General features: G+C 39.5%; 1 protein-coding gene across 2 annotated transcripts in view; it reads left to right on the forward strand.

Annotated features, from left to right (window-relative positions):
* The window catches only part of PPCDC (phosphopantothenoylcysteine decarboxylase), an 83,757-nt gene extending 61,896 nt beyond the window's left edge, over positions 1–21,861 (forward strand). The window contains exon 7 of one of the 2 annotated variants that reach the window (XR_007519892.1): positions 21,686–21,861. The gene's annotated coding sequence lies outside the window, so the exon portion shown is untranslated. Of the gene's footprint in view, positions 1–7,041; positions 10,034–21,685 lie in introns of those variants that run through there. The other variant, XR_007519893.1, reaches the window with a different exon arrangement.
* The last annotated feature ends 3,334 nt before the right edge of the window (positions 21,862–25,195 follow it).

Below are 25,195 nucleotides of genomic sequence, written 5' to 3' on the forward strand. Positions count from 1 at the left end.
TGATTTGCAAATATATTCTCCCGTTGTCTGGGTTATCTTTTCAATTTCTTTTTGTCGTTGTTGAGAATATGTGCAGCAAAATATACACCAATTCAGTTTCTATATGTACAGTTTAGTGACATTGATTTTCATTTTTTGAGTTGTGCAACCATTCTTACCTTCCTTTTCTGAGTTGTTCCTTTCTCATTAATACAAACTCACTGTCCCCTGAGGTTCCTATCTAATTTTTCCAGTTGTTATTGTCAGTTCGATCCCATATTGGTAGTTCTTAAAAGAGAATAATACTTAAGACAGACCTTTTTTATTAGATAAGCTATTTTTCAGTTTTAAGATGACTTCAGGGGACTTTTGTGTGTGTGTGTGCTTTAGATAAGGTTTACTGAGGAAATTAGTTTCTCATTAAACAATTAATACACATATTGTTTTTTGACATTGGTTGCCAACCCCACAACATGTCAGCCCTCTCCCCTTCTCAACCTTGGGGTCCCCATTACCAGCGTTCCTGTCCCCTCCAGCTTTCTCGTCCTCGCACCTTGTCTCGTGTGCCCGTTTAGTCTTGTTTTGTTTTATGGGCCTGTCTAATCTTTGGCTGAAGGGTGAACCTCAAGAGTGACTTCAGTACTGAGTTAAAAGGATGTACAGGGGCCATACTCTTAGGGTTTCTCCAGTCTCTGTCAGACCAGTAAGTTTGGTCTTTTTTTTTGTGAGTTAGAATTTTGTTCTACATTTTTCACCAGCTCTGTCCAGGACCCTCTATTGTGATCCCTGTCAGAGTAGTTGGTGGTGATAGCAGGGCACCATCTAGTTGTGCTGGACTCAATCTTGTGGAGTCTGTGGTAGTTGTGGTCTATTAGTCCTTTGGATTAATCTTTCCCTTGTACCTTTGGTTTTCTTCATTCTCCCTCGCTCCAGACAGAATGGGATCAGTGGAAAGTCTTAGATGGCTGCTCACAAGCTTTTAAGACCCCAGACACTACTCATCAAAGTAGTATGTAGAATATTTTCTTTATTAACTACATTATGCCAATATTTTTGGTTTACAGTTTAAAGATTATCTCAGGGCAATAGTTTCAGGGGCTCATCCACCATCTATGGCTCCAGAAAGTCTAAAGTCCAAGAGAATTTGAAATTCTGTTCTGCATATTTCCCCTTTTGATCAGGATTCTTCTACGGAATCTTTGATCAAATTGTTCAGTAATGGTAGCCAGGCACCATTCATTTCAACTTCTTGATACTATGGTGTCCTTTGAAGCACAGAAGTTTTAATTTTGATGAAATCCAATTTACATATATTTTTCTTTTGTTGCTTGTGTTGGTGTTGGATCTAAGAAGGCTTTTCCTAACCCAAGGTCATGAAGATTTATGCAAATATTTTCTTCTAAAAATTTTATAGTTTCAGCTCTTATGTTTAGGCCTGTGGTTCGTTTTGAGTTAATTTTTTGTGTATGGAGAGAGGTAGGGATCCAACTTCATTCTTTTACCTGTAGAAATCCCGTTGTCCCAGTACAATTTGTTGAAGAGACTACTCTTTCCCCATTGAATGGACTTGGCACCCTTGTAAAGAATTGTTTTCTTAATTTCATTTTTGAATTGTTCATTGCTAGTGTATAGAAATACATTTGATTTTTGTATGTTGATCTTGTATCCTGCAAAGTTGCTGGACTCATTTATTACCTTTAATAGTTTTTTTTGTGTGTGTTCCATACCAAACCATTGCTGTTGAGTCAATTCCGAATCATAGTGACCATATAAGACAGAATAGCACTGCCCCATAGGGTTTCCAAGGAACAGCTGGTGGATTCAAACTGCCAATCTTGTGGTTAGCAGCAGAGCTTTTAACTACTGTGGCACCAGGGCTCCTACGTGTTCCATAGGATGTTATATATATAAGATCATGTTATTGTGGTATCTTGAGAACAGAGATAGTTTTACTTCTTTCTTCCAATTTGGTTGCCTTATATTTCTTTTTCTTACATAATTGCTGGATAGAACCTAAACTACTGTGTTGAATATGAGTAGTGAGAGCAAACATCCTTGTCTTGTTCCTGATCTTAGGGAAAATTTTTAGTGTTTTGCCTTTAGTATGATATTAGCTATTTTATCAAGTTGAGGAAGATTTCTGAGTGTTTTTAATCATGTAAGTGTTTTGGATTTTGTCAACTGTATCAATTAAGATTATCATGTGGTTTTTTTTTATTCTATTAATATGGTATATTGCATTGATTGTTTTTCCTATGTGGGGCCAACCTTGCATTCCTGGGAAAAAACCCACTTGATGATAGTGTATAATCCTTTTTAATATATTGCTGGATTAAGTGTGCTTAATGTTGAGGATTTTTACATCTATATTCTTAAGAGATATTGGTTTGTAGGTTTTTGTTTTTTTTTTTTGTCTTGTAATGCCTTTGTCTGATTTTGGTAATGGGATGATTCTGACTTTATAGAATGAATTGGAGGGTGTCTGCTACTTTTCTATTTTGGGGGGAGAATTCGTGAAGAATTGGTGTTAATTCCTCAAGTGATTTTATAGAATTCACTAGTGAAGCCATCTGTGTCTAGACTTTTCTTTGTGGAAAATTTTTTATTATATATGTTGACCTTGCTAAACTTGATTTTTAGTTCTTGTGTTTGCTGCAATTAAAGGCAGTTTTAATTTTTACCTTCCAATCTTTATGCCATTAATTTATTTCTTTTTTTTTTTTTTTTCCTTTATTGCACTTGCCAGAACCTCCAGTACAATGTTGAATTGAAGTAGGGAGAGAGAATATCCCTTGCCTTTTTCCTGATCTTAGGGGGAAAACATTCAGTCTTCACCATTATCATGTTGTTGTTGTTGTTAGGTGCCGCCAAGTGGGTTCCAACTCGTAGCGACCCCATGCACAACAGAAGGAAATACTGCCCGGTCCTGTGCCATCCTTACAATCATTGTTATGCTTGAGCCCATTGTTGCAGCCACTGTGTCAATCCACCTTGTTGAGGGTCTTCCTCTTTTTCGCTGACCCTGTCCTCTGCCAAGCATGATGTCCTTCTCCAGAGACTGATCCCTCCTGACAACATGTCCAAAGTACGTAAGACACAGTCTCGCCATCCTTGCTTCTAAGGAGCATTCTGGTTGTACTTCTTCCAAGACAGATTTATTCGTTCTTCTGGCAGTCCATGGTATATTCAATATTCTTTGCCAGCACCACAATTCAAAGGCATCAGTTCTTCTTCAGTCTTCCTTATTCATTGTCCAGCTTTCACATGCATATGATGCAATTGAAAGTACCATGGCTTGGGTCAGGCACACCTTAGTCTTCAAGGTGACATCTCTGCTCTTCAACACTTTGAAGAGGTCCTTTGCAGCAGATTTGCCCAATGCAATGTGTCTTTTGATTTCTTGGCTGCTGCTTCCATGGCTGTTGATTGTGGATCCAAGTAAAATGAAATCCTTGACAACTTCAGTCTTTTCTCCGTTTATCATGATGTTGCTCATTGGTCCAGTTGTGAGGATTTTTGTTTTTTTTATGTTGAGGTGCAATCCATATTGAAGGCTGTGTTTTTGATCTTCATTAGTAAGTGCCTCAGGTCCTCTTCACTTTCAGCAAGCAAGGTTGTGTGATCTGCATAACACAGGTTGTTAATGAGTCTTCCTCCAATCCTGATGCCCTGTTCTTCTTCATACAGCCCAGCTTCTCGGATTATTTGCTCAGCATACAGACTAAATAGGTATGGTGAAAGAATACAACCCTGGTGCACACCTTTCTTGACTTTAAACCAATCACTATCCCCTTGTTCTGTCCGAACAACTGCCTCTTGATCTATGTAAAGGTTCCTCATGAGCACAATTAAGTGTTCTGGAATTCCCATTCTTTGCAATGTTATCCATAATTTGTTATGATCCACACAGTCGAATGCCTTTGCATAGTCAATAAAACACAGGTAAACATCCTTCTGGTATTCTCTGCTTTCAGCCAGGATCCATCTGACATCAGCAATGATATTCCTGGTTCTACGTCCTCTTCTAAAACCAGCCTGAATTTCTGGCAGTTTCCTGTCCATATACTGCTGCAGGCATTTTTGAATGATCTTCAGCAAAATTTTGCTTGCGTGTGATATTAATGATATTGTTCTATAATTTCCACATTCGGCTGGATCACCTTTCTTGGGAATAGGAATAAATATGGATCTCTTCCAGTCAGTTGGCCAGGAAGCTGTCTTCCGTATTTCTTGGCGTAGATGAGTGAGAACCTCCAGTGCTGCATCTGTTTGTTGAAACATCTCAATTGATATTCCATCAATTCCTGGAGCCTTGTTTTTTGCCAATGCCTTCAGAGCAGCTTGGACTTCTTCTTCAGTACCATCGGTTCCTGATCATATGCTACCTCTTGAAACGGTTGAACATCGACTAATTCTTTTTGGTATAATGACTCTGTATTCCTTCCATCTTCTTTTGATGCTTCCTGCATCATTTAATATTTTCCCCATAGAATCCTTCACTATTGCAGCTCGAGGCTTGAATTTTTTCTTCATTATCGTGTTAGCTGTAAGGTTTTTTGTAGATGTCCTTTATCAGATTGATGACACTGCTTTCCCTTTTCGCTGAATGTCTTTGTCATCAATAAATGTTGAATTTTGTCAAATGCTTTATGATAAATGCTTTTTTTTGATTGAGGTTATCATGTAGTTTTGTCCTTTATCCTATTAATATGGTGTGTTAACTGATTTTCAAATGACAAACTGACCTTGGAATTCTGGGATAAATCCCACTTGGTGATGGTATATAGTTGTTTTTACATCGTTTTGAATATGGTTTGCTAATTTTTTAAATTAGACTTTATTTTAGAGCAGCTTTAGGTTTACAGAAAAATTGAGCAGAAAGTACAGAGAGTTTCCACATATCTCCTCTCCCTCTGCAGAGTTTCCCCTATTATTTATTCTCAGCTTGAATTAGTGTGATACATTTGTTACAATTGGCTTGCCAACTTTTTTAATGGATTTTACTTTTTATATTTAGTAAGGACATTGCTCTTTAGTTTTCTTGTGATGTCTTTGTCTGACTTTGGTATAAGGATAGTACTGCACTCATAAAATGAGCTGAGAAATATTCCCTCTTCTATTTTCTGAAAATGTTTGAATAACTTTGGTATTACTTCTTCTTTAAGTATTTGTAGAATTTACCGTTGAAGTTGTAAATTTGGTTAGCAGGTTAGGAGTCTTTGGTCAATATACACGTTATATTCCGCAGGGATTTTGATGGGTTTGGGGTCCTCTTTTGTTTTACAGTGTGCCTTTCACAGGGTATTTGTTTGTGCTGGTGAGTGACCTAAGGTCATCTGTGCTCAGCCAGTGACCAGTTTATCCTCTTGTGAGAAGACTTTTATTTATAGTGGCAGCCCGATGGCTCTTAAGTGCCTGACTCCTGCCCACTATGTTAATGTTATTTGTATATATATGACCACAGTTCTTTAGTAAATTAAAGGTTCATATACAGGAGTGTAGATCAGGTTAGACACAGAAGAGAATGACAAAGAGATGCATAAATAACACTCAGAGATTTATAACTCCCAGGCTCATGAGTAGAAAGGGGTGCTGACAAGGGCCAGTGGGAAGGCTGTCCAGGAGGGCGAGCTCAACCAGCAGTTGGGGAGTAAGCCAAGGAGTAACCCAGGGTCCACAGCCTTTATTGGGATTTAGGGTGTTGCACAGTACATTTCCCACGAGTGTGTGGGAATGGTTGGTTTGAAGCATGCATGGTGCAAATTTTCTGGGGGCTTGGGAAACTGAGGGATAGTGTGAGGAACATGTTATCTCAGCGAGCCACTGTGGGCAAGGGTGGCTGGAAGAGGGAGTTATTTGTGTAGGACGGGGCAGAAAAGGAGCTGAAGAGAGGAAATAAGATGGATGCCGTCTTAGTCATCTAGTGCTGCTATAACAGAAACACCACAAGTGGATGGCTTTCACAAAGAGAGGTTTATTTTCGCACAGTAAAGTATGCTAAAAGTCCAAATTCAGGGTGTCAGCTCCAGGGGAAGACGCTCTGTCGGCCTTCTCATCAATCTTCCCCCAGACTAGGAGCTTCTCTGCACAGGGACCCTGGGTCCAAAGGACGCACTCTGCTCCCAGCACTGCTTTCTTGGTGGTATGAGGTCCCCCTCTCTTTCTGCTAGCTTCTCTCTTTTATATCCCAAGAGATTGCCTCAAGACATGATCCAACTTTTAGATTGAGTCCTGCCTCACTAACACAACTGTCACCCATCCTCCCTCATTAACATCATAGAGGCAGGATTTACAACATATAGGAAAATCACACAATACCTGGAATCATGGCCCAGCCAAACTGATACACACATTTTTGGGGGGACATAATTCAATCCGTGACAGATGCCCAGGCAGCAAATTATATAAGCCATCAGTTGGCTTTATAACAGAAGCTATCTGAGCTGGACTCTCTTTGTAGGGAAGATTTTTAATTAGTTACTAAATTACTGGTTATAGATCTGTTCAGATTTTCTATTTCTTCTTGAGTTTGTTTTGGTAGTGTATGCCTTTCTAGGACTTTCCAAATTGTCTTATCCATATTGCCTAATTTGTTGGCATAAGTTGTTCATAGTATCACAGTCCTTTTAATTCCTGTCATGATGTACCCTTTTTCATCCTGATTTTGGTAATTTGTGTATTCTTTCTTTCTTTCTTTTGTCCTTGGCCTGGCTAGCTTTCTCAATTTTGTTGAGCTTTTTAAAGAACCAGCTTTTGGTTTCACTGATTTTCTCTATTGTTTTTCTGTTGCCTAGATCATTGATTTCTGTTCTTTTTCTCCTCCTTCTTACTTGGGGTTTGATTTCTGTTTCTTTTTCTAACTCTTTGAGATGGAACTATAGATTATTGATTTTAGATTTTTCTCACATTCTAATGTTAGCATTTAAAGCTATAATTTTCACTCTAAGCATTGCTTTAATGGCATTCAGTACATTTTGATATGCTGTGTTTTAATATTCATTTGGTGAAAGTTTATCTCTAATTTCCATTTCTTGGACTTAGAGGTTATTTTATACTTATCAGGATTGGAGGAAAACTCATTAACAACCTGCAATATGCAGATAACACAGCCTTGGTTGCCGAAAGTGTAGAGGACTTGAAGCACTTACAGATGAAGATCAAAGATTGCAGCCTTCAGTATGAATTGTACCTCAACATAAAACAAAAATCCTCACAGCTGGACCAATAAGCAACATCATGATAAACGGAGAAAATACTGAAGTTATCAAGAATTTCATTTTACTTGGATCTACAATCAACGCTCGTGGAAGCAGCAGTCGAGGAATCAAATGATGTATTGCATTGGGCAAATCTGCTGCAAAAGACCTCTTTAAAGTGTTGAAAAGCAAAGATGTCAGTTTGAGGAATAAGGTGTGCCTGATCCAAGCCATAGTGTTTTCAGTGGCTTCATATGCAAGTGAAAGCTAGACAGTTAGTAAGGAAGACTGAAGAACAGTTGACGCCTTTGAATTATGGTGTTGGCGAACAATATTGAACATACCATGGACTACCAGAAGAATGAAGGAAACTGTCTTGGAAGAAGTACAGCCAGAATGCTCCTTAGAAGCAAGGATGGTGAGACTTCGTCTCACATACTTTGGACATGTTATAGGAGGGACCAGTCCCTGGAGAAGGGTATTATGCTTGGTAAAGTAGAGGGTCATCGAAAAAGAGGAAACCCTCGATGAGATGGATTAACCCAGTGACTGCAGCAATGGGCTCAACATGACAACAATTGTGAGAATGAAGCAGGACCAGGTGGTGTTTCGTTCTGTTGTTCATAGGGTCCCTATGAGTCAGAACCGACTCAAGAACAAAAACAACATGGGTTATTTAGAAGTGCCTGGAAAGTATTTGAAGATCTCCCAGTTTTCTTCTCTTGTTGATTTCTAATTGTATTCTGTTGTATATGAAGAACCTTACCAGTTTATCAGTTGCATTGAGTTGATTCTGATTCATGATGACCCCATGTATGTCAGAGTAGAACTGTGCTCTATAGCTGATTTTTTGGAAGTAGATAACCAGACCTTTCTTCCAAGATGCCTCTGGATCCACTCAAACAACCAGCCTTTGCAGCCAAACGTGTTAACCATTTGCACTACCCGGGGACTCTATGGAGAGAACATACTTTGTATGATTGGAATGCTTTTAATTGTATGGCCTACTATACGGTCTAGAAAAATATGTATTCTGCTGTTATTGTATTAAGTATTCTATGAAAGTCAGTTAGGTCAAGTTGGTGGCTTTAAAGAACAGAAATTTATTTTCTCACAGTTCTGGAGGCTAAAAGTCCAAATCAGCATCTTAGCTGTGTTGATTCCTTCTATGGGCCTCTTTCTTAGTTTCTGGTGACTGCTGGCAATTCTTGGCATTCCTTTGCTTGTAGATGATCCTCACATGGTATCTGTCTTCCCCCTGTGTGTGTCTGTGGGTGTCGTAGGCTGGGTTCTGAGGAGCAAAACCAGTGTAGTGTATGTATATAAATAGAGAGAGAGAGATTTATCTCAAGGAAATGTCTCATACAGTTGTGAAGGCTGGCAAGTCCCAAATCCATAGATCAGGCTGGAGGCTTCTCCTGACTCATGTGGTTGCAGGGGCTGAGAAATCCAAAATCAGCAGGTCAGGAGGCAGGCTGCTGGCTCAGGTCCCAAGAACCAGAGGCCAGAGGATGATGAGTTGGATCTGGAGAGGGCTTTGCCAGAATATTCATATTCTGGCATTGGATGCAGGCCACACGCCCAAGGAAGCTGATTGGCTTTCAGTTGATTAGACTTTCAACTGATTGGCTGCTCACATCAGATTACAAAATGCAGGATGATTACATAATATCTGCTAAACCACTGAGAATGATGGCCTAGCCAAATTGACACATAACCATCACGCTGGGCCTATTCTGCTCTTTTTATAATTCAGAAGTAATTTAGGTTTAGGACCCACCTACTCTGGTATGACCTTGTTATGTATTGAATTGTGTCTGCCAAAAATGTGTATCAACTTGGCTAGACCATGATTCCCGTATTGTGTAATTGTCCACCATTTTGCCATCTGATGTAATTTTCCTATGTGTTGTAAATCCTACCTCTATGATGTTAATGAGGCAGGAGTAGAGGCAGTTATGTTGATGAGGCAGAACTCAATCTACAAGATTAGATTGTGTCTTCAGTTGATCTCTTTTGAAATATTTAAGAGAGAAGTGAGCAGAGAGACAAGGGGACCTCATGCCACAAAGAATGAAGAACCAGGAGAGGAGCGTGTCCTTTGAACTTGGGGTTCCTGTGCTGTGAAGCTTCTAGACCAGGGGAAGATTGATGACAAGGCCCTTCCCCCAGAGCTGACAGAGAGAGAAAGCCTTCTGGAGCTGGCACTCTGAATTCTGACTTCTAGCCTCCTGGACTGTGAGAGAATAAATTTCCCTTTGTTAAGGCCGTCAACTTGTGGTATTTTTTTTTATAGCAGCACTAGATAACTAAGACAGACCTCATTAATATAACAAAAGAAAAACTCCATTTCCAAACAAGATTACAGGGGCCAGGACTTCAATAAGTATTTTTGGATGCAATTCAGTTCATAACAACTATTTCAATTCCTCTATTGATTTAAAAAAAATTTTTTTATTGTGGTGAATTATATAAAACAAAACTTTGTCATTTCAATCATTTTTATTTGTACCTTCTATTTAAATTTTTTCAAAAGTTATCTTCTTAGCAGTTGCTTAAGGATTAAAATCCTAACTTACTAGTATCTGGAAACCCTGGTGTTGCAGTGGTTAAGAGTTTGGCTGCTAACCAAAAGGTCAGCAGTTCAAATCCACTAGGCTCTTTGGAAACCCTGTGGGGCAGTTCTACTCTGTCCTATAGGATCGCTATGACTTGATGGCAATGGTTTTTTTTTTTTTTTTAAATTACTGTCTATTTTTATGCTAAAAATTCTGGTAAAATATAGCAAATTTGTGCCAATATAGCTCCATTTACTCTTTCCTCTTTTGTGCTGTTATTATCATATATATTGCATTTATAGATATTATAAATCTAACAATATGTTATAATTATTGATTCATATAATTTTTTGCTTTTTAAAAGAAATGAAGAGAAGAAAAATATAACTACAGTCATATTTAATAAAATATTCAGTATTTTTAATGCTATTTATTTCTTCCTGTGGATGAGTTACCATCTGCTGTCATTTCCTTTTAGCCTGAAGGACTTTTTTATAGGCTGGGGCTACCAGCAATGAACTCTGTGTGTTGTTTATCTCGGAATGTATATTTTTGCTTCATTTTTTAAGAAAAATTTTGCTGGATATAGAATTTTTTATTGATATTTTTTCCCTCTCAGCACTTTGAGTATGTCATCTCACTACCTTCTGACCGCCATTGTTTCTGAGAAGCCACCCATTATTTGTATTGTTTTCCTGTACACTATGAGTCATTTTCTCTTCTTGCTTTTAAGATTTTCTGCTTTCAGCAGTTTGACTATGATGTGTCTTGGTGTGAATCTCTGTCTGTTTATCCTACTTGGGGTTTGTTGAGTTCTTGGATTTGTAGATTAATGTGTTTTATCCAATTTGGTAAGTCCCCCCCCCCCCACCCCAACATTTTATTGTGCTTTGGGTGAAAGTTTACACAGCAAATTAGTTTTCCATTCAATAATTCATAAAAATTTTTCCCACAATGTGTCGGTACTCTCCGCATTTCCACCCTCAGTTCCCCATTTCCATTCATCTGGTTTCCTTGCCCACCCCTGCCTTCTCATCTTTGCTTTTGGGCAACTGTTGCCCTTTTGGTCTCATATAGTTGATTGTTCTAAGAAACACATTCGTCACGGTGTTATTGTTTATTTAGTAGGCCAGTCTCTTATTTGGCTGAAAGGCAGTCTCTGGGAATGGCTTCAGTTCCAAGTTAGAAGATTGTCTTAGAGCAATAGTCTCGGAGGTTCCTCCAGTCTCTATCAGGCCAGTAAGTCTGGTCTTTTTTTTTTTTTTTTATGAATTTAAATTTTGTTCTGAGTGAGCTACTTGTATCAGGTGAACACTTGAGACTGTGTTGGCATCTCCTGTCTGGAGGGGAGATGGGAGGATAGAGAGGGTTAGAAACTGGCAAAATTGTCACGAAAGGAGAGACTGGAAGGGTTGACTCATTAGGGGGAGAGTAAGTGGGAGTATGGAGTAAGGTGTATATAAGCTTACATGTGGCAGACTGACTTGATTTGTAAACGTTCACTTAAAGCTTAATAAAAATTATTAAAAAAAAAAATTTTGTTCTACATTTTTCACCCACTCTAACTGGAACCTTCTATTGTGTTTCTGGTCAGAGCAGTCACTAGTGATAGCCAAGCACCATCTAGTTCTTCTAGTTTCAGGTTAGAGGAGGCTGTGGTTCATGTGGGCCATTAGTCCTTTGGATTAATCGCTTTCTTAGTCTTTGGTTTTCTTCATTCTCCTTTGATATTTATAAGGTTTTAAGTGGTGCAATGTTTAAGTACTCGGCTGCTAACTGAAAGATTGGCAGTTTGAACCTACCCAGTAGCTCTGTGGGAGAAAAGATCTGGCGATCTGTTCCTATATGATTACAGCCTAGGAAACACTATGGAGCAGTTCTACTATAGGGCTGCTATGAGTTGAAATTGACTCAAAGGCACCTGACAACAACCAGGTCTGGGCTGGAAGGTTATAAAGTAGGTCTTAGAAGGTGGGGGAAGGGCTGGAACTGGTCAGGGTTTATGACATAATGGCTCTGGATAGGTGGGCACAGTGAGATGAGGACCAGTTTAGTAAATTTTAAGCCATTATTTCTTTAAGCATTTTTTTCTATCCCTTTCTGTCACTCCTTTCCTTCTGGAACTTCCATTATATGTATGTTGATACACTGAATGTCCCATAGTCACTGAAGCTATTCATTTTTCTTCAATTTTTTTTCCTGTCTTTCAGATAGGATAATTTATTGATTTATTTTCAAGCTCACTGTTTCTTCTTCTATCTCAAATCTGCTGTTAAGCCTTTGTAGTGGAATTTTCATTTCAGTTATTGTACTATTCAACTCTAGATTTTCCATTTCATTCTCTTTGTTAATTTCTATTTCTCTATTGACATTCTCTATCCGTTGAATCATTGCCATATTTTCCTTTAAGTATTTGAATATATTCACAATAGCAGCTTTGAATTGTTGTCTGCTTAAACCCAATGTCTGCACCAAATCAGCTAGTGCCTATAGATTGACTCTTTTTTTTTTTTTTTCTGAGTATGGGTCACACTTTCTTATTTGTTTGGATATCTCACAATTTTTAATTGATAATAATTTATAGAAACTCTGGGTTCTGATTTTATTTTTCCTGAAGTTTTGTTGTTTTGTTATATTTTTATAATTTGCCTGGACTTAAACTGCAGATTCTGTCTCCCCTGTGACGTACATCCACTGAGATCTCTGCTCTTTCCTCCCTCTCCTCCTTCTTTTCTTTCTCCCTTCCTTCTTTTCTTATTTTTATTTTTTATCCTGGCTTCCTAGGATTGCCCCTGAGTCTGCATAGCTTAGTGTCAGCCAATGATTTGGACGAAGGTTGTGCTCAAACACCTTGAACTTGTGAAGAAGGTTTCCACTCTGTTTTGATTGACGTGTTTATGTGTGTGTGTATGTGTGTTGTAGCACACGTTGAAAGTTCATCTAGTTCTCATGACCACCTTGGCTTTCACTTTCCACTCAGGCTCTCCCCTGTGCATGTGCATACTTTCTTAGTCAGTCAGGCATGTATGGAGAGCTGATCTAGCCCTTGTATTATTCTCTAATTTCCTGACTCTTCCCCATTATATTTCTAGCTGGTATTCTGCTCACCCAACCATGCTAGCAAAGCTGCAGGTTTTCCCTGTTTGTTTCCTAATTTTACTGACAATGCTGCCTGCTTAAATTTTCTCTCTCTACCTCAATTCAAATATGTCCCCTCTAGAAGCAAATCTTCTGTTATTCATGGCCATCTGCCCCCAACCTTGGTAAAACTGTCATTCTCAATGACCATGCTGGGGTCAATGGGTACAGCCCTAGTAAATAAGGCTGCAGAATTCCGCTTTTCTTACCTGAAATTCTAGACATTTTTCACGAATAAATTCTTCTCAATTTGTTGTTTGCTTTTGGTTAATTTCCAGAGCCCTACAAAGGTTGTTTTTTGAAAAATTTATTTTTCGGGGAGAGAATTTACCAATGTCTTCATGCCACTACAGCCAGAGATCCCCCCTCCTCTTATTGTTTTGAAAGCTCTTTATGTATTCTGGATACCAGTCTTTTGTCAGATATGTGTACAGTAAGTCCCTGGGTTAAGAACATCCGACTTACAGGCGACTCGAAGAATGGACTGCCATAAAGCTCATTGTATAAAAATTTTGAGTTAAATACAATGGTTTTTAATAATGAACGCATGCACTACTTTGTGATGCTCATGAAATTACTGCTCAGCTTCAGCGGTTCATCTCAAGAAACAACACCATCTGCCTTTTAAGTCCGATCACGTTGCTATTAACACTGTGTTCAGTGTGTCACTTCGAATTTGGCTTAAATTTTCCATTGTAACCATGCTCTAAAGTGTAGGTCTGATGTAAGTGCTGGTGATTCATCCAAGAAAAGGAAAACAATCACGATTGAAAATAAAATGGAAATAATAAAGCAGTCGGAAAGAGGTGAAACGCCATCAGTCATTAGAAAAGCCTTAGGCTGCAGTCCAACACCATTCGGGACAGTTTTAAAGGATAAAGTGAGAATAATGGAGCAGGTGAAAGGCTCTGCCGCCATGAAAGCTACAATTATTACTGAACAATTATTACTAAACAATGCAGTGGTTTAATTACTGAAATGGAAAGGCTCTTGATAATTTGGTTAGACGATCAAAATCAGCATAATATGACTATTAGCCTTACTTTAGTGCAAGAAAAGACTTGGATTGGAGGCTTTTCATTGATTTAAAAGCTGCATGTGCAGCAAATGAAGGTGATTGTGATGAAGAATTTGTTGTGAGTAGGTGTTGGTTCAGTCCTTTTAAGGTGACGTCAGTGGAACAAGAGTGTTAACATTTAATCATGATCTTTTGTCTTTATTTTTTCTATCTAAACTGTTTTCAAGGCTGTTTATTTTTTTTACAGTACTGTATACCCACACACATACACATACAAATTCTCTTCAGTACAGTACCGTATGTGCTTACTTTTATTATTACTGTATTATTATTATGTACTTTATTATGTTTAAGATATTTTAGTGTATTTGGAAGTGTTTCTTAAGTGTTTTATATGCATAAAAAAGAATTTTCTATGTTTTATATGCATAGAGAGGTAAAATATATACTACATACTAAGATAAACATTTGACCAACTGATCCTAAATAAGAACCGTATGTACCTGTTCTGATTTACCTACAAATTGGACTTAAAGATGGACTTAGGAACAGATTTGGTTCCTAACCAAGTACTGCCTGTATTGCAAATATTTTCTCCCAGGCTGTGGCTTACCTTTTCATCTCCTTAACAGTGTTGTAGGAGAAAGAATTAGCTTTACTCAAAGAATTTGGCCTTTGTGCCTGGTTCCTGGAATGTACCCTCTAAACCCTTGGAATTTCCCAAGTGATTGGAGCATCTTTGTTATTCATGGAATGCACCAGACCGCATCTGATAATTTATGCTAATGAGGTATGTATTAGTTTTCTAGGACTGGTGTAACAAAACTCCACGCATGGGGTGGCTTATAAGAACAGGAATTTATTATCTCACAGTCCGGAGGCTAGAAGTCCAAATCAGGGTATCAGCTGTGTTGATTCCTGCTGAGGACTCTGAGAGAGAAACTGTTCCATACTGCTCTCCTAGCTTCTTTTATCTCCAGGCACTCCTTGACTTGCAGTGACAGTGTCACATGACATCCTTCCTCTGTCTCCTTCTCTCTATATCTTCTCTTTTATAAGGACACCAATCATAAACAATTAAGACCCACCCTACTCCAGTATGACCTTGTGTTAACCTTACTGATAACATCTTCAAATACCGTATTTCCAAAGAGGGTCACATTCACAAGCACAGGAGTTAGAGCTTCAGCATGTCTTTTTGAAGAACATAATTTAATCCATAACAGTATGACTCAGAGTAGGGGCTGGCCATGCCAGAAAGCCCCACTACATGATATCAGCCTGATTTCTAAGGAGGGAAGGTAGCTGGAGATTGAGTTCAATCATGTGGCCAATAATTCAATCAATTATGCCTACATAATGAAATCCTAAAAAAACTCTAGACCCTGAAGCTCCAGTGAGCTTCCTTGATTGACAGTACATTGATGTGCCAGGAGAGTGACCCATCCTGACTTCACAGGAAGAAGACTTGGAAGCTTTGAGTCTGGGATTCTCTCAGGCCTTGCCTTATATGTCTCTTCTAATTTGTATCCTCTTTTGCCATGCCACTGTGATTATAAATCTATCACTCTCCTGAGTTCTGTGAGTTGTTCTAGTAAATTATTGAACCTGCAGGAGTAGCAGGAACCCCTAAATTTGTAGCCAGATTGGTCAGAAGTATGGATGGGCTCGGAACTCCCAAACTTGTGTCTGGTGTTTGAAGTGGGGATAGTTCTGTAGAGGTTTGTGCCCTTAATCTGTGAAACTTGATCTAACTCTGTGTAGTTTGGGTCAGAAGAACTGAACTGGTTTTGTAAATCTTTTGAAGAATAAAACTTTTAAATTTTTATAAAATACAGTTTATGGGTTTTTTCTTTTATGGATTGTGCTGTATGTAAAAAATCTTTGCCTAATTCCAAGTGAAAAAGATTTTTCTCACCTATGCTCATCCAAAGACTTCACCAAAAGAGTAAAAAGATTACCTACAGATTGGGAAACAGTTTTTAGCTATGACATTTCTGATCAGAGTCTGATCTCTAAAATCTATATGATACTGCAAAAACTCAACAACCAAAAGGCAAATAACCCAATTAAAAAGTGGGCAAAGGATATGAACGGACACTTTACCAAAGAGGCCATTCAGGCTGCTAACAGGCTAACGATCATTAGCTATTAGAGAAATGCAAATCAAACCTACAATGAAATTCCATCTCACCCCAACAAGGCTGGCTGGCATTAATCCAAAAAGCACAAAATAATAAATGTTAGAAAGATTGTGGAGAGACTGGAACACTTATACACTGATGGTGGGAATGTAAAATAGCACAGCCACTTTGGAAATCGATTTGGTGCTTCCCTAAAAAGCTAGAAATAGAACCATCATACCAAAAAAACCAAAAATCCACTGCCATCGAGTTGATTTCGACTCATAGTGACCCTACAGGACAGAGTAGAACTGCCCCACAGAGTTTCCAAGAAGCACCTGGTGAATTTGAACTGCCAACCTTTTGGTTAGCAGCCGTAGCATATGACCCAGAAATTCCACTCCTTGGAATATACCCTAAAGAAATAAGAGCCTTCACATGAACAGATAGATATACACACACCCGTGTTCATTGCAGCACTGTTTACAATAGCAAAAAGTTGGAAGCAACCAAGGTGCCCATCAATAGATGAATGGATAAATAAATTATGGTATGTTCACTCAATGGAATACTACACAATGATTAAGAACAATGATGAATCTGTGAAACATTTCATAACATGATGGAATCTGGAAGGCATTATGCTGAGTGAAATTAGTCAATTGCAAAAGGACAAATATTGTATGAGACCACTATTATAAGAACTATTATAACACTGTTATAAGACACTATTATAAGTTTAAACGCAGAAGAAAATATTCTTTGATGTTATGAGGGTTGGGGGGGAGGGAGAGGGATATGTACTAGCTAGATAGTAGACAAAAACTTTTTTAGGTACAGGGAAGGGCAACACATAACACAGGGATAGTCAGTACACCTGGACTAAACCAAAAGCAATTTCCTCAATACAATCAAAAGCTTCGAAGGCCGGAGTAACAGGGATGGGGGTCTGGAGACCATGGTTTCAGGGAACATCTAGGTCAATTGGCATAACAAAATGTGTTAAGAAAACGGTCTGCATTCCACTTTGGTAAGCAGGATCTGGGGTCTTAAACACTAGCAAGCAGCCATCTAAGATGCATCAATTGGACTCAACCCACCTAGAGCAAAGGAAAATGAAGAAGACCAAAGACATAAGGTAAATACGAGCCCAAGAGACAGAAAGGGCCACATAAACCACAGACTCCATCAGCCTGAGACCCGAAGAACTAGATGGTGCCTGGCTACCACCGATCACTGCCCTGACAGGAAACACAACAGAGAATCCCTGATGGAGCAGGAGAACAGTGGGATGCAGATCTTAAATTCTCGGAAAAAGACCAGGCTTAATGGTCTGACTGAGACTGGAGGGACCCTGATAGTCATGGCCCCCGAACCCTTGGATAGCCCAAGATTGGAACCATTCCTGAAACCAACTCTACAGACAGGGATTGACCTGGCCTATAAGATAGACGATGCTGGTGAGGAGTGAACTTCATGGCTCAAGTAGACACATGAGACTATGCGGGCGACTCCTGTCTGGTGGCAAGATGTGAAGGAAGAGGGGTACAGGAGCTGGCTGAATGGACATGGGGAATACAGGGTGGAGAGGAGGAATTTGCTTTCTTGTTAAGGGGAGAGCATCTGGGAGTGTGCGGCAGGGTGTGTATGGCTTTTTGTATGGGAGACTGACTTGATTTGTAAACTTTCACCTAAAGCACAATAAATAAATATAAAAAAAAAAATATATTGCTCCTGTGTTTCCTTTTGGAAGTTTTATAGTTTTAGCTTTTACAATTCTGCTTATGATCCATTTTGAGGTAATTTTTTAATATGTTGTGACACATGGATTGAGGTTCATTTTTTGAATATGAATGTCCAATTTTTCCAGCACAATTTGTTGAAAACACTATTGCTTCATTGAGCTGACTCGACATCTTTGTCAAAAATCAATAAAAAATGTGTGGGCCTAATTCTGGACTCTCAGTTCTTTTAATAATCTGTATGTCTCTCCTTTTGTCAATACTATACTGTCTTTGAATATTGTAACTTTGTGGTAAATCTTGAAATCAAACAGTGTGAGTTTTCCAACTTTGTTCTTTTTTTTCCAAAATTGTTTTGGATACTCGAGTTCCTTTGCATTTCTGTAAATATTTTAGAATCAGTTTATTAATTTCTGTGAAAATCCTTCTGGGATTTTGATTGGGATTGCATTAAATCCATAGCTCCACTTGAGGAGAATTGACCTCTTAATGATATTGATTTTTAAAATCCATAAACATTTTTTTAGCTCGCCTTTGATTTTTCTCATCAAAGTTTTGTTGTTTTCAGCATACCTATCTTGCACATATTTTGTTAGATTTATACCTAAGTATTTCATGTTTTTTATGCTATTTTAAGTGGTGCTACTTTTTAAATTTACATTATAATTGTTCATTGCTAATATATAGGCATACAATTTATTTTTGTATATTGACCTAGTATCCTGTAACCATGTTAAACTCAGTTATTAGATATAGTATCTTTTTTTTTTTTTGCCTTTTTCTCTTTATATAAGTGAAATATATATAATATTGTTTGGCCTCACTTATATCATTTTTTGTAGATTCTTTGCAATTTTCTTCATAAACATATTGTCTCCTAATAGAAACAATTTTACTTCTTCCTTTGCAATCTGTATGCCTTCTATTTCTTTTTCTTGACTTATTGCACTGGTTAGGACCTCCAGTAAAATGTTGAATAGGAGCAGCAGGAGCCGTTCTTTCTTGTTCCTGAACTCAGAGGGAAAGCATACCGTCTTTTACATAAAGTATGAGAGTAGTTATAGGTTTTTTTGTGTAGGTGTGGATGTCCTCCATTGGACTGAGGGAGCCCCTCTAATTCTTCATTTGCTGAGTTTTATCACAAATGAATGTTGAATTTCTTTCATGTCTCTTAACTTTTCTTTCATATTTTACATCCTTTTAACACTCTGTTGAATTATTGGTAATTTCTTAAACTTTATATTTCAGTTTACTAATTCTTTCTTCAACTTTGTCTATTCTGCCTTTTAACTTGTCCTTTGAGTTTTCAATTTTAATTACTACAGTTTTACTTTCTAGAAATTTTAGCTTGTTCATCTTCAAATATGTCTAGTTCATTTTGTTAGTTTCTTAATCTGTCAACATGTTTTCAATATTTTTCTTAACTTCTTTAAACATAATAAAATGCTCATTTCCTATTCTGTGTCTTAAAATTCCATTTTATGCAGTATTTGTGGGTCTCACCCTGCAATTTGTTGTTTCTACTGACTCTTGCTCATTGTGGTTTGTGTTCTCATGAGTCTGTGGGATTTTTTTTTATGGATTGTGGTATATGTAAACATATGCTATATGTGGTTTGTGTCCTCATTGTTTTTTATTAGGAGCTCATGTTCTTTGGAATTCTTTGTGGGAATTCTTTTGAGATTTGTGTTTAAAATATGTTCTTCCACACAACTGGACTAAACCAAAAGCAAAGAAGTTTCCTGAATAAACCAAACACTTCGAAGCCCAGAGTAGCAGGGGCGGGAGTTTGGGGACCTTGGTTTCAGGGGACATCTAGGTCAATTGGCATAATAAAATCTAATAAGATTCTGCATCCCACTTTGGAGAGTGGTGTCTGGGGTCTTAAATGCTAGCAAGCAGCCATCTAAGATGCATCAATTTGTCTTAACCCACCTGGAGCAAAGGAGAATGAAGAACACCAAAGACACCAGGTAATTATGAGCCCAAGAGACAGAAAGGGCCACATAAACCAGAGTCTGCATCATCCTGAGACCATAAGAACTAGATGGTGCCTGGCTACAACTGATGACTGCCCTGACAGGAAACACAACAGAGAACCGCTAAGGGAGCAGGAGAGCAGTGGGATGCAGACCCCAGATTCTCGTAAAAACACCAGACTTAATGGTCTGACTGAGACCGGAAGGACCCCAGAGGTCATGGTTCCCAGACCTTCTGTTAGCCCAAGACAGGAACCGTTCCCAAAGTTAACTCTTCAGACAGGGATTGGACTATGGGATAGAAAATGATACTGGTGAGAAGTGAGTTTCTTGGATCAAGCAGACACATGAGACTATGTGGGCAGCTCCTGTCTGGAGGGGAAATGAGAGGGCAGAGGGGGTCAGAAGCTGGCCGAATGGACACGAAAATAGAGAGCAGAGAGGAGTGTGCTGTCTAATTAGGGGGAAAGCAACTAGGAGTATATACCAAGGTGTATATAAATTTATGTGTGAGAGACTGACTCAATTTGTAAACTTTCATTTAAAGCTCAATAAATGAATAATATATATATGTATATGTTTTTCCAGAGATTTATCTTTTACTCTGTCAGGTGCCTAGGGGCGCTTCAAACTCAGAACCACTTTTAAATGAAATTTGGGCTTGAGGTTTTTTTCAATTCCAATGATTTTGGGCTTTCCTCTGCATAAATATTGACTTGTGTTAGGAATCCGAGCAGAGATTTCTTTTTTCCTGTGTTCCTACTCCACCAACAGCTAAGTTAATATAAGAAAGTCTTCTGCAGGATGTTCGCCCCCCCTGCCCAATTTCTTCCCTAGGGTATTGCCTTTTGGGGAATCTCAGATCTGTGATGGGATCTCGTTTATAACCTCCCTCCCAGGCCCAAGTGTCAGGCATTTTATCCTCTTTCTTGTTTTGTCTTGGTTCCTCTAAAGGCAGAGCTTCTGGAAAGGGTTATGTGTAAGTAGTTAATTTGGGAAGTGATCCCAGGGAGCAGTGTTGAGGAATGCAAAGGGTGAAACAAAGAAAGAGGAAAAGCCAGTACAAAGTTGCCTTATCAAGGGAAAGTCTGATAGTTGCCTGATTCTCACAGGATTTTCTAAGGAGGCTTATAAGCTGGGAAATGAAAGGGAGAAGCATTTATTTTCTTCTGTCACTTGTTGGTCAAGAGTGGTCCCACAGAAAATGGGGAAGAGAATTTTAAGTTCTCATGGAATTCATACTTTCTGGAGCCATTGAGGCTGGATGAACCCCTGAAACTATTGCCCTGAGATAATCTTTAAATCTTAAATCAAAACTATCCCCTGAAGTCTTTTAAATCAAACAATAATTTAACTTAATTAGTAAATAATGTCTCCCTTGAGCATGATGCTCTTTTAAATAACTATCCATATTGGGATCAAATTGACAACAGTAACTCACAAGAGTAGATAGGGAACTTAGAGGACGAAGAGTTTATATTAATGGGGGAGGAACAATTCAGAAAAAGAGGGTGAGAAGGGTTGCACAATTTGAAGATGGTAATTGATGTCACTGAATTGTACGTGTAGAAATTGTTCAATTGGTGTATGTTCTGTTGTGTCTATTCTCAACAACTTGTTGAGAATATATTGTATATTGAGAATATACAACGTGGTGATCTTCACATGGCGTCTATCTCACTCCACCCCGGCCCCCATTTGTGCTTGCTCCTGTGTCTAATCTGTTCTTTTTATAACTCAGAGGTGATTAGGTTTAGGACACGCCATACACTGACATGGCTTCATTAGCATAACAAAGAAAACCCTGTTCAAAAATACGATTTGTATATTCTTAAATAAAATAATTTTTTTTTTTTAAAAAAGAGTGGTCACACAAACATTGACTCCCTTAAACTTATGGATTACATACGTGTGAAGGTTCAAGAAGTTCCTGAGAGCATCCCATCTCTCAGACAGGAAATAAGAGGTGTCCAAGACAAGGAAGCATCTGCATGAGGCTGGTTGAAGTTCACAGGAAACCAGTCATCTCAGCAGTGACTGAAATCAGAAGTGGGGCTGAAAGGACTGAAGTGGTGCCCAGGAGGTATGTGACATCCTGACCCTTTATAACCCAGGCCCTCAGGGGAATGTGAGCTCTAAGGCAGACTTAACTCAGTGGGATCTCTTGTTATTCTGGCTTCTGACTCTTTCCCTTACTTATCCCCAGCTCACCTGTACTTTAATATACAAGTTTTTGATATTTTATTCAGCATTTAAGTACTCTCTACTGGCAGGGATTTCTTTACTCAACTAGTTTGCATACTGCCAGAAACAGAAGTAAATGATCATTATTTTCAAAATGCTTATATGTGTACTTAATGTTACTTTCAAAATTTGCTGAGTGTTGCATACCATTCTGGAGTTTCCAGAATTCACCTTTGTGCCCTATTTTGAAAAACTTTTCAGTCAAGGATGTTAATAACAACAGCTATGAGTTTTCGAACACCTACCGTTATGGACTGAATCGTGTCCCTCCAAAATATACGTTGAAATCCCAACCACTACACCTGTGGAGGAGTGGATAATCGTTCAGCTGCTAACCAAAAGGTCGTCAGTTAGAATCCACCACCTACTCCTTGGAAACCCTATGGAACAGTTCTACTCTGTCCTTTAGAGTCTCTATGAGTTGGAATCTACTAGACTGCAATGGGTTTGGCTTGTTTTTTTTTAGTGCTTGTGGATATAGTCCTGTTTGGGAGTAGGGTTTTCTTAGTTATGTTAATGAGGCCATATCAGTGTAGGGTGTGTCCTAAACCTAATCACCTCTGGGTTATAAAAAGAGCAGATTAGACACACAGGGGCAAGCACAAACAGATCTGGGGTGGGGTGAGACAGATGCCACCTGAAGATCACCAAGGAATGCCAAGGCAACAGAAGCTGAAAGAGACAAGAATCTTTCCTCAGAGCCAACAGAGAGAGTCTTCCCCTATAGCCGGTATCCTGAATTCGTATTTCTAGCCTCCTGAACAGTGAGAAAATAATTTTTTGTTCTTTAAAGCTACCCACTTATGGTATTTCTGTTAGAGTAGCACTAGGAAACTAAGGTATCTACTGTGCATCAGGCAGTGTGCTGAGTGCTTTATAGGCATTATCTCAGTGAATCCTCACAACCATCCTAAGGGTAGTCACTCTGGTTCCCATTTTACAGATGAGGAAACTGAGGCCTAGAGAGGTTGCCCAAAGTCACATGGTATTAAAGTTGTTGAGCCAGGATTTAGTCCATAAGTCCCCAACTTTGCTACACAGTGTCTCTATGAAAAAGCCTCTTCTTCTCCCTTTAGTACTTCTCCTAAAATATACATTCAAGCTAGAGGACAGCTTAGCCCCTAGAAGCTTCAAGGTCCCTTGGTAGCTGACTGGGTGTAGGCAAGCTAAACTCAAGGGAGCCAGATGGCACCCCAGACCATTCTTATCCACCTAAGAAACTTGTATGCGCCTTTGAAGACCAGGGCTGGAAAATCCCAAATCCACAGGCAAATCGTGAATCCACCAGCCTTGTAGACTGGTTACTGTCCATGCTGGAGCTCTGCAGAAGTGGTGGGGAATCCAGGCCTAGGGGAAGAGTTACAGAGCCAGCTGCCCCTACACCCCACTTGAGGGCCCACATCGGTAAACATTTCACTCTCTTTGGGCTGATATTGTTGGTAGCTGCAGTGAGTAGACCCCCAGCTCATGGTGACCCCATACACAATGGAAGGAAATGCTACCCAACTTGCACCGTCCCCACGATCAGTTGGGGATAGGACCATTGTGATCCATAGGATTTTCATTGGCTGATTTTCAGAAGTAGATCTCCTGGCTTTTCTTCCTAATCCATCTTCGTCTAGAAGCTCCAGCAGAACCTGTTCAGCATCATAACAACATACAAGCCTCCACTAACAGGTGGTGGCCACGCATGAGGTTCATTGGCTGGAAATTGAACCTGGGCCTCCCACGTGGAAGGTGAGAATTCTACCACTGAACCACCAGTGCCCCCCTTGAGCTGATATAGTCAAGGTAAAAAGCAAGTTTCTACCTGAGGGTTGGGGATTCATCCATCTAGGTGAAATATGTGTGCAGGGGAAAATGTAAAGCCCTTGAAGACTCTGGGGAAGTTAGAGGATGGCTAGAACAATCCTCTGGCTTTTGGGGAGAGGTCCCCAGAGTTCCTATGAGTGTGTGTGTACATTTAAAACCATAGACCCTTATTGACATCGTGGGCGAGGCCCTTGGAGTCAGGGGTATTAAAGCCAACATCTTGTTTAACAGATAGTGAATTAAGGTCCAAAGACCAGTGGCCTAGTAAAAGGCTCCAGATTCAAACAGAGGTCTCCCCCTCAGTGTGGGACTAATTCTCCTCTTCTGCACTACTTCTGTGTGTGTATGTTAATGGGCACCTGTGCATGATCATGTGTATAAATGTGTTTATTAATTTGAGTACACGTGCTTTGTGTTCCCTCAGTGAATGTACAGGTGTATGTCTGGGGAGGAGGGTGGCGGGGAGTGCGGTAAATCACCAGGTCGAGCAGACTACAGCAAGAGGACACACATTCCTCTTTAGGCCCAACCTGTGTTTGGAAAAGGCAGGCGCTTTCTCATGCACAGGCACCAAGGGAGGAAAGTGACCCTGGCTTTATTGGCCCATATAGCTGTGTTGACTTGTGTTGTCAACCATGTGCTGACTTGTGTTGACCCATATGGCTGGGGCCTTGGTAGTACCATTGCCCCCAGCTGCTCCACGGCCACCTGCAGTGACAACCACCATCCTTCCTGTGTACTGGGGCTGAATCGCTAATATTCCCAAGGCACCACAGGATGGCCAGAGGCGTCTATCCTACCCTAGCACTGTCCAAGTCTTTTGTGACCACTTCGTTCTTCCAGGAACATGCCGTTGTCATTTAGGGAAAAGGAAGCTTATCTCTCCACCTGGACCTTGAGCTCTCAGAAGCAAGAATCACTTCTCTTGTGGCCCCTACAGATCTGGCATTTTAATGATCACAGACCAATAAATGTGTAACTAAAGCAGGATGGAGGGGAGGAGTCACAAGTGGCACTACAGAGCCTCTTCACCAGGTGTCTCAGCCTCAGTGTCAACACCAAACCTGCTCCTTCTCTCTCAGCAAATGGCTCTGCAAGTCATAAAACTGGGAGTCACCCTACCTCCCACCACCCATGACATTCGATTCACCACCATGCGCTGTTAATGCAAAAATGCCTCTGGAAAGTGTATAACTCAAGGTCTGGGACAGAAAATATAGTGGATGAGTCCTAAAACATCCTGTTATACCATAAAACAGGATGCCATGAGACACTACCAGGGTTGTGTCAAAGGACTCAGGAACTACCCAAAAAAGCAATCTACAAATTCAACGCAGCCCCTACCGAAGTTCCCACAGCCTTGTTTGCAGAAATAGAAAAGCCGATCCTTAAATTCATATGGAATT

The sequence above is a fragment of the Elephas maximus genome, chromosome 13, assembly GCF_024166365.1.
Source record: "Elephas maximus indicus isolate mEleMax1 chromosome 13, mEleMax1 primary haplotype, whole genome shotgun sequence".
NCBI classification, from domain to species: Eukaryota; Metazoa; Chordata; class Mammalia; order Proboscidea; family Elephantidae; genus Elephas; species Elephas maximus.